This window comes from Parambassis ranga, chromosome 8, assembly GCF_900634625.1.
Source record: "Parambassis ranga chromosome 8, fParRan2.1, whole genome shotgun sequence".
NCBI classification, from domain to species: Eukaryota; Metazoa; Chordata; class Actinopteri; family Ambassidae; genus Parambassis; species Parambassis ranga.
Genome location: NC_041029.1, coordinates 16746030 through 16756919, shown reverse-complemented (window position 1 = coordinate 16756919; position 10890 = coordinate 16746030).

Below are 10890 nucleotides of genomic sequence, written 5' to 3'. Positions count from 1 at the left end.
TACTTATTCTGCTGTTCACCCCACGCTAAAGTCCCACTTCATTCTAGTTTTTCCTCATTGTATTAACAATAGATACAGAATAAAATGGAGAGAATAGCCTGAGTCAGAGCTTCACTGGATACTTTCCTTCTGTGGATCATTTCTTTTTGCTGTCTGGCAGCAGCGCAGTGCTCATAGTTTCCATCCTCAGCCTGTCTGTGTGTGTGTGTCTGTGTGTGTGTGTGTGTGCAGAGAAAAGGGGGGATGGGTTTGATATTCTTTGCATGTTGGGAAACAGAGAAAGTAAGTGTGACAGAGAGACAGAAAGTGTGTTAAACATTCCTCTCTCTCCCTCTGAGTCACTCCTCAGACTGCTTTTCCATTTGTTCACTCTCAGCTGGCCTCCTCTGTTTTTAATCCAGCCCACCCTGTGACCATGTAACACTTCTCCTACTTTAATCCTCTCCTTTATTTGTAGGATTGCCCAAACACACACACACACACACGTTAGCGCTCGGCCGTCAGCGTCATGCATCCTAAACGTCTAAACATTCCGTGCGACTGTGTGATTGGCTCCTGAGAGATGATGTCATTTGTGACTGGAGGGTCTCCCTCTGCTGAAGTCCCTGCCTCGTCCATCTGTCTGTCTGCTGTCTGCCTGTCTGTCTGTCTGCTGTCTGTCTGCCTGTCTGTCTGCCTGTCTGTCTGCCTGTCTGTCTGCCTGTCTGTCTGTCTGTGTCTGTCTGTCTGCTGTCTGCCTGCCTGTCTGTCTGTCTGTCTGTCTCTGGGTTGTAGTCTGAGCAGTTCCCTGTGTAGGTAGCAGATTCTCTCCACTGATGATGACAGAGAGTTCTTGGTTTCTCTCTGGTGGCGTCTGCATCTTCTGCAGATTCTACAGCTCAGTCAAAGTGTCTGATAAGCTCCTCATGTATTATAGATTGAAGCAAAACCCCTTTTCTCTTCCTGTGAGAGCAACACTCTTCACTTTAAGCAGACTTTTGAAGCAGGTGGATGTGTGTCCAGCGTGGTGGACTTCCACTCAGGAGTCAGAGGTTTAGATCCCTGGACACTGGCAGCTGTTTGGTTTTTATTTCATTCATCATGCAATCTGAACACACCTGGAGGCCTTCTCCCTCTCTCTCCCTCTCTCTCCCTCTCTCCTTTCTTTCTTTCTTTCTTTCTTTGGGACACGCTTGTGTAATTTTTGCCCACTTTCAGTTCTGTGTTGCCGTCTTATGTTTTGAAGGTTATTTCTTGTGGTTAGCAGAGGAGCATGAAGCGTTTGCCGCACACACTTATATTTAGATGCCAGACATGCTCCTCAAGTCTGTCTGAGTTTACCTTGGCAGGGACATCAAAAACACACAATGTCGTGTGTGTGTGTGTGTGTGTGTGTGTGTGTGTGTGTGTGTGTGTGTAAGAGAGAGAGAGAGAGAGACTGCACAGAGAGAAGTAGGTGCCTGGCACTCTGGTACTTACCTCTGTCACTACTACATGTTGAGTTTTAACTGTCATTAAAGTAAATTTTCTGGGAAAATTGCTGCTGCTGTGAGTTCAGTTTGACCTCATTGACAGAGAGAGAGAGAGGGAGAGAGCAGGAGGAGGCAGAATGAGTCATACATGTGGACGTGGCCTCCCTCTCTCTCCTCTCTTTGCTCTGATCGCTGCGTCTCCTTCTTCGCTCGTCCCTCCTTTTGCTTCCAAACCCGAGCGAGGCCTTCAATTATCTGCAAAGAAAGACAGAAGTTCTCTCTTTTCTCTCTCATGTCTCAACCAAGAAAATGTTTCTGTAATGTTCTTTGAGATTAAACTCTGACTCTCTCTCTCTTTCAGTTATATTTCCAGAAGGTGGATTTAATAACAGGTGGCAGTGTCACACACACACACACGCACACACACACACATCATTTTCCCAGACGTGTCTGACAAGATAGCAATATAACTAATATATATAACTGAATATATACATGGTCATCTGTGGACAAAGCTGGTTCAGAAGTGGATGGATGGATGATGGATGGATGCCCGGACGGGTGGATGGATGGATGGACAGACAGGTGGATGGTTGGATGGACGGACGAACAGGTGGATGGATGGATGGACAGATGGGTGGATGGACGGATGGGTGGATGGATGGACAGATGGACAGACGGATGATGGACAGACGGGTGGATGGTTGGATGGACGGACGAACATCCACCTGTTCGTCTGTCCATCCATCGGTCTGTCCGTCCATCCAACCATCCACCCGTCCGTCCACCCATCCGTCCGTCCATCCATCTGTCCATCCATCCGTCCATCCGTCCGTCCATAGCTTCCTGCTAACACCACACTTTTTGACAATGATGATTGAACAATATGGGAAGAATTAGCTTAAATATGAGGAGAAGAAGGTGATGAAGGTCATTTTAACCAAACGTTCCATTCATCCATCCACACTGTTACCATGGATGGTGTTTCTGACATGTACGTAACTAAGATTAACGCAGTGACTTTAATCTGGTCCCATGAATAAACACATTGACAAACATGCTGAATACAGTTTGCACTGCTGGTTTAAACTGTGAGATTAAATCGGTTGCATTTCCCTGCACCTTTAGATCTTTAGGTTACTTTCTTAAATATATTAAAGTTGCACTTTCATGGTTAATGTTCACAGAAAATGCTCAAGTCAGCATGTTAACGGTTAAAAAAATGGCAATAGCCAATTAGCTGCAGGTCAGTTCCTGACACACTCATGCATCCAGGTGAAAAACATGATTATTAGGTGTAAAAGTCCTGTCCCTACCAAATACACACTTGCAGTAAATCCTTATTAGCAGGAGGCCCCTTCACACACACACACACACACACACAAGCACAGTTCGCATAAAACCCAAACTCCTCTCTTCTCTCGTCTTTGCCAGCAGCGTAAACTTCAAACAGCCAATGGCTTCCGTTCATAAAGAGTCCACTACACACACACACACATGCATGCTAACTATTATTAAGACTCCCAAAGGCGGTAATGAGAAAGCAGCAGGTAGGCTAACCTTTTCATCCTCTCTCTCTCTCTCTCTCTCTCTCTCTCTCTCTCTCTCTCTCACACACACACACACACACACACACTCTGACAAGCTGTCTTGCTGTGTGTGATGACAGACAGCTGTGTATTTGTGTTTTACAACCTGAGAGGAAGTGCAAAGTCGACAGTAGCTCAACATCAAAGCGACTGCTACTGTACAGCTAAGAGCTATTTAATCCAACACACTGGTGCTCAGTTTAGTTTGGTTTAATCTGGCACAGTGAAATCAGATTAAACTCACTTTAAAACATGCAGTGATGAAGAATTTAAGTACAATTTAACCCTTTTTATTTCTTTTAAAACAATCAGGTAGAATTAGGTAGAGCTTAAATATTTCCAAGGAGAAGTTTGGCGAGCAAAAGGTCGTTAAATCATCTCACACATTTGTACAGTAAATATAAATACATGAACTGACAGTGAAGTCAGTAAATGTTGCTAATCATGTCACAATTTGAGTGTGTGTGTGTGTGTGTGTGTGTGTGTGTGTTTAGTGGCCCTGACTTGTTGCAGCATCCTGCTGGCTGCATTGTGGCTGAAGCTGCCAACAGTTCAGATGGACTCACATCTGTGTGTGTGTGTGTGTGTGTGTGTGTGTGTGTGTGTGTGTGTGTGTGGTTACAGTGAAGGCAGCTCCACCCTGCAGTCTGTCTCTCTGCTAACTGACCACAGTGCAGCATGTAGCACAGACAGCAGTCAGACAGGGACACAATCAGACAGAGAAACAGTCCGTCAGTCAGTCAGAGCAGCACAGGCAGTAATGACTGCTTCTATTTCAGTCTGTTTGGACAACTCACTGCCTTCCAGCCAGCAACACACATTTCTGACTCCGTCTTTCTCTTCCATCCTTTTTCCTGAAGCCTTCATCATGTTGTGTTTGTCCTCTATTGTCTCCATTGTCTCCAGGTCCTCCATGTTCTTTGAATACTTTTTGACATTTCCTTTTGGACCAGCACCTTCATGATTAGTTTGTGTCTTCTTAGCGTCAGTCCATCCTGTAGACAACGTGACACATTTTCAATTTAAAAAAACAACAACATTGGCACATACTTGATATAGGACAACACCAACTATCTACAGGGGGCGGAGCTAGACTCTCAGCAAGGAGGAGAAGGGGCGGAGCATTCTTGTGTAGGTGTATATCGTAGTATTAAAGTAGCAGAGTGGACCCGTGATGTACAGTTTTAAGTTATCTGCTATCTTTAGCGCTAAGATATCTCAATATCTATGGAACCCCTTGACAGATTTGTCACATATTAACCCTTCGAGGATGAAGTGATCTGATGGCTACAGGTCAAAGGTCACTGTGACCAAATGTCTAATACAGTGATTAAATCATTAGTCAGTCGTGTATTTTAGAATCCCCCTCAGTGTAAACACACACACACACACACACACACACACACACACACACTGGTCTGCAGTGTAGTACATTTATTCTGCTGGATCCAAACAACATGGATAAAAATATATTTGGGAGGGGTGTTAAATGTTCGAAGGAGGGACCAGCCGCTTCAACTTCCTCTCAAGTCGAGCCAGTCATGACTCGGAGCCAAGCGGGAGCTAATTTGAGAGCGTTAATTGTGTTGTTTTCTGAATTTCTAGGTGCATTTAATTCTACAGTCATGCTATACTAGTGCTCTAAATATAAGGCTTTTTAGGAAACTGCTACACAACAAAAAAGGCTAGAATTCCACAACGGGTAATTCCATCCTGCCAATCAGAGAGGAGGAAGAGGAGGAGGAAGAGGAGGGTGTGGGACATTTTCATATTAGCCCTAATATATGACTGTTTCCTGTTCAAACATCTCCATCTGTACTGATGATTTATAGAGAACAACCACCGTCTTCCACCCGTCCTCTCTGCGTCCTGCTGCCGTCCCTCCAACATTTTTTTGGTCGCCTCCGCCTCGTCTCCACACATCTTTTTTAACGATGTAGTTGAGGACCAGAAAAAAACTCACTCCCAGGGGGGAAACAGCTGTGAAGAACACAAAATAAAGGTTTAAGACTCCCCACCACCACCACTAACCCTACCCCTTCTTTCCACCCCCTCGTACCTGTCTCTGCTGAAAGATGAGCAGCAGAAAACATACACCTGGACCGACAGCCGCCCGTCAGTTTATGTTCTGTGTAGGAGGGAAGATGCTGATTAACCAGCTTCACCTGAAAACTTCTGCATTTCTTCCTTTTATTTGAGTGACATTTGTGTGGATATAACATGGAAATTAGGGGTGTAAGAAAAAAATCGATTCTGTGATATATTGCGATATTTTTTTTGGAGATATTGGTATCGATTTAAGTTGTGGCCAAATCAATTTTTTATTAATTATTTATGAGCAAACATTAATTTCAACATCTTACTTTAGTGGTGCACACTGTCCTTTCAGCATAAAAACAACTTGAAGTTGCATTGTGCAATGTTCTTATTATTAAAATAATAATAATTAAACATTTTGTTCTTGTGAAAGATGTATTACTAGTATTCAGATGTGGCTTTCCAAACAAGTTTCCATACTCTTAAATATATATACTGTATATATATATATATATATATATATATCGCAATATATACCGTCTTTGTAACAGTATCGCGATATATCGTATATCGAATTGTATCGTGACATGTGTATCGTGATATGTATCGTATCGCCAAATTCTTGCCAATACACAGCCCTAACAGAAATACACCCTGCATGAGATAGTTGATCATGCCTCTTCATCAATAAGCCCTAATTTTCCTAAAAAGCTCAATATTTGTGGATTCTGATTTTCCTGAGGTTACATAATGAGCTCTGGTCAGAATTCATGCCTGAAATGTAAAACTTAATATTTGACTAGATCCAGACCAGACACTTTATAATCCTTCTGAACTATAAACAGATAATTACAACAACAATAGATATTCGCCTCCAGGAAATGAAAAATAAAATATCTTCCAATAAAGTGAGATTAGGTGTCAAATTTATGCACATTGACCAAATGTTGCAGATTCACAAGGAATCATTAGTCGGCCCCTGTTACAGGTCAGGAACCTGACGCAGACCTCACTGAGTTGGAGACTCTGGCTGTTCTTTGGTTGGAGGTGTTGCATCCAAGTCTTCTCTATGATTACAAACTACCTCAAAATTACCCCAGGATCCACCTTAAGACTGGCAGATTGTCCTTTGACATGGTGGTGGAGGAGTCTCAGGATCCAGTGACTATGTCATAGATCTTTTGTGGCCTTCCAGGACAGGGCTCATCTTTGCTGCTTACATAAAACTTTTTAACAACCTCATTGAAGCATCTGTCCTATGAGAAACTTTACTTTGGCATCCAGCCACAGCCACTTATCTGTCTGTCACCAATGATGATAATATCCCAGAAACAGAAGTACCAGTGATGACAGCAACATTTGCTCCAGTGATATGAGGCCCGAGGACAACAGAAAGCATGTCATTTGTCCATTAGTCTCCATCTGGAGCTGACAAGACGCTGCGTTACGATGAGGAAATATTTAAAGAATTCCTGTAATAATGACTGTAATTTTGTACAAACAGAAACAGTTTTAAGGAGTCAAAGGTCAAATTTTTATATTTGCATCATCATATATGTTGCATCCATTCATTTATGATTCATGTGAGGAGAATTACTTCAGAATGTGGACACTCAGAGACAAAAACACCTCCTCAGGTTCTGACTGAGAGATTTTCCATTAAAAAGAATTTGACTCCTCTTCAGAGACATTCAGCCAAAGTTTCCGTTTCTTCCTCTGGTACGTCCTGAGTATGTGGGCAGTTCTTTCATTATAAATTAATCATTTCAGGAGATAACTGCTGATGTTTCCTCAAGATATTCACTCTGTTTTTATCTCCAACCAAACCCAAACTGTTTTAATGAATTTGATGAATTACAGGTGTAAAAATGATGACACTAGGGCCAGTGTCAGTCCAGCTAGAGTGGGATTGAATCCGAATAGCCTTTAAACTGGATACGTTCAGACCTATTTTCAAATCTGACTATCACACACGTGTGTCCATGCTCAGACCAGCTAAACCCGGCTTGTTTGTTGTCCTCCAAACCACTAGGTGGCACCTCGTAATATACAGAGTCCGTTCAGGCCGCGTTATGACCACGTGTACGTATGCATCATGTGTTTTTAATTATTTTTTTTTGTCCCGTGTCGTTCGTTCTTTCGTTTTTTTCAGTTTAAAAAGCAGTTTATTCCTTTGTAGCCCCATCGAAAATAAAAAAAAGAAAAGTATCATGTCGCTAGCCGGATTCGCATTCAGACCTGAGCCACATTTGTGACCTCCGAGAGGTGGATCGAGATCTATCTGGATATATCCAGATTCACGTTGTTCGGGATATAACCAGATACGGCCCGAATCCCGCTCTAGTCGGATTGATTTCCCCAGTGTGAACAGGGTCTAGGATTCTAAAACTTTCCAACAAATTTGAGGACAATAATTCATTGCTTAGATACAAATATAAAAACAGTGCACTTACTGTAATGAAAAATGTTATATATGGGTTTTTCTTTGACAGTCGAGTTGGTAGTCAAAGGTTGGAGGTTTGAACAAAATCCTAAAAAATGACACCATATTCAGTCTACATCTGGTCAACAACAACCAAACTGTATACTATATAGATAGATCTATAGAACAGTGTAATCTTCCACAATATAAAAATCTCTCTGAACCCTGAAACAAATAATGATATCATCCCCAGTTTTTTGTTTTGATACATGATACATATACAGCAGCAAGTCGTCAGCGTAGAGTGACATTTTATGAGTAAATTCTTAAGCACACCACATAAAAATCAATTGTAATTTCTGTCAGTATTTTTGTTAAGATAAAATGCTGATAACATTCAAATGTGTGCCACATTGAGTGAAAGTATATATACTCTATAAATAAAAATATAATATATACACACACATATATAAGAATCAGCATCACCCCTCCATCATCATTCATCATACAATTAAGTTCTTGCTCCGGTGTGATTTAAGCTGCTGTCATTGGCCTGACTTTCATCTTGCTAGGAATGTTAGCTTTAACTGGATATTGATGTCTTTCTCTTTTTACCTTCCTCCCCTCTGTCTGACTGTTGGGGACAATTAATATCATTTCAATCTCTTCTTCCTGTGCAGGAATTCCAAACATCTCCATGGTTTTTCCTCCAGCTTTGCTCTGGCAGGGAATTGTTGGAAATTACAGAGCTGGATGTTACGCTATACTGATCGCTCCGAGTTTATTGCCATATAGCTTTGCACTGTGCTTTAATTAGATTACACTTGTACGTATAGAGTGTGTCTGTGAGTGTGTTGTTTTGTCTTCCGGCTGTATTCACATCACCTTCCATCATGCTAAAGATAAAACCCCTTCAACTTCTGAAGCAGCCAATCAAAAGACAGCTAATTATGTACACTTTTGGAGTACATAAGGGGGAAATGTACATAATTATGTGCTCTTTAATTTAGGTCACATTTCTTGGCTGGAAAAAAAAGTCTCAACTTCACGAAAACAACACGTTTTCCTGGTTTGTTTCGTTGCATCTTGACCAGCATGACCTTGTTGAAAGAACCTTCTCCACATCGTATCTTTAATTCTGTTTCATGCTGCCAAACCTGCAATTACATTTCTTCTAAATTCAGTTTTGCTAACTGTTTCCGATGCTTTTGCCACCATTTCATTCCAAACATAATCACAATTCACATAAAGTAGTCTTCATCTTGTAGTGCTGCTTTTAGAAACTGGATGTAGCGGTTTTATTCATGTTCGGACGACCGATTCTGTTTCTTGAACATTGTGTCCTGCTAGTAAAACTATTTGGGTCAATTTAGAAATCTGTAAAGATTCCATTGATTTTGGTCTCTATGATGCAAGTATGTAGTGTATATACTGTGCATCATGTAAGTGTAGTGATATAAATACACAACAGCTAGCCTAGCTTGGCTCAATATCCAAAGTTCACTATGCTTCCTTTGTTTACACTTATTGTTATTAAGCTTTCTGTGCTAAGCTAAGCTAACTTCTCACTGCGGTACAACACAAACAATGTAACATGGCCTCCGAGTGTAGGATGTGTGCTTCTTTGTGTGTCAGGATTTCCTATACAAACGCCCGAACGTGTGTCTTTTACATGCCTAAACCTGATCCTGTTTAATTAAATATCATTGTGACGTATCAACTGACAGCTGAGTGTTTGCAGATTTTAATCCTGTTGTAGTAAACGCCACACGCTGCAGTGAGCATAGTGTAACCTCAGGTTTGTGTGCCTCTGAAATGAAAGCAACATCAATCAGACACACTCGGAAAAAAACAAAAAAGTGTCAGTGAGTGTGAGTTTGTGTTACTGAGCGTCCGATCAGAGCTGGAGGTGGAAGTGGGGAATGATGATGAGGTGGCGCTTTCTTCTTCTTTTCTGCCTCGCTTTCTTCCTGAAAGACAGATTGCATTCCATCCTCTTCTCTTTAAAAAAAAGAACAGGCAGACACATGGATAATGTGAAGGTATCTGCAGTGTGTGTGTGTGTGTGTGTGTGTGTGTGTGTGTGTGTGTGAAAGAGAGAGAGAGAGAGAGAGAGAGAGAGAGAGAGAGAGAGAGAGAGGAGGAGTGAATTAGAGGCTTGCTTGGCCAGCTTCAGACTGTGCAACGTGTCTGCTGCTGGTGGATCAGATGGCAGAAAGCTGCTGCTGTGTGTCTCCCTGCAGCTCATCTGCTCCATAATGTCTGCTTTCTGCTTAATTACAGCTCACCTAGAGCCGGGCCGGCGCTGCAAACAGACTTCTGCAGGAGTGTGTGTGTGTGTGTGTGGCTGGTGAAGGGAGCAGGGGGGGGGGGGGGGTGTCAGAGAATCACCCATATAAACCTTTATTTGGACTGGAGGGGGGATTGCCGCCACTAAAAAAGGGCTTTTATTATTCAGAGCCAATAACAATCATAATGTCTGCGAACCCCACAATTGTGCAGGTATTCCAAAACAGAAGTAGTTTCAGCCCACTGACAAAAAAAGCAAACATCTGGTTCACTCATAAGCTTTTTTTATTATCAGCTGCCTCAGTCGGCCAGCTATCCATCAGCTTCCACCAGCTAATCTTTTTAAAAGTTCACAAAAAAGAACAAAAAGGAAACAAAAAATTAGGGAAGTTTCCATATAGTGGTTAGCACACATAAACTACAGCTAACAAACCAGAAACACTGTTATCGTTGTTGTTTACCATCAAAAGTCACTGTTATCAGACTGAAGAACGTTTTTGGTCTCCTCTTCAGTCACTATCAGTTCAGGCTTCTCCCTTTTCTAATTCTTATACGTCATAATAATGTTTGCTGCGTCGGGACTTATCCAACAAATGTGTTTCAAGCTCCCATTTTGTTCATCAGCTCTCAAAACCCGCCTGAAGTGAGCACGAATAACCTTCTGTTTCCTTCTCTGATGCATTATAAACAGGGTGAGTTAGACGCAGATGCAGTAACATGTTGAAATTAACATATGTGTTTAGCATCTGCACTGCTCAATAAAAGAGTCAGAGTCTTTCTAATGTTGCCTGTGTTGTATGTCGGATGGTTGGAGAGCTTCGGAAACCTCTCTTCTTCTTCCTCCATACAGAATGGCGTTATAATGGCGCAAATCAGACCCCTTGTTAATTCCCTCAAAATTAAGAGACAAGTGGAAGAAGTTCCAAAATCTGCAGTTCCTCAAATGACCACTTGAGGCTTGTGCTTCTAGTTTTGAGTGAAACGACATTAGCTGCTGCTAGCATAATTGTGTGTTTGTGATGATGCTTCCATGATCCATTGATGATTCCATTGATCCTTCAGAGCTTAGACCAGCTCTGGGAGAAGACTTGATGATGTTTGG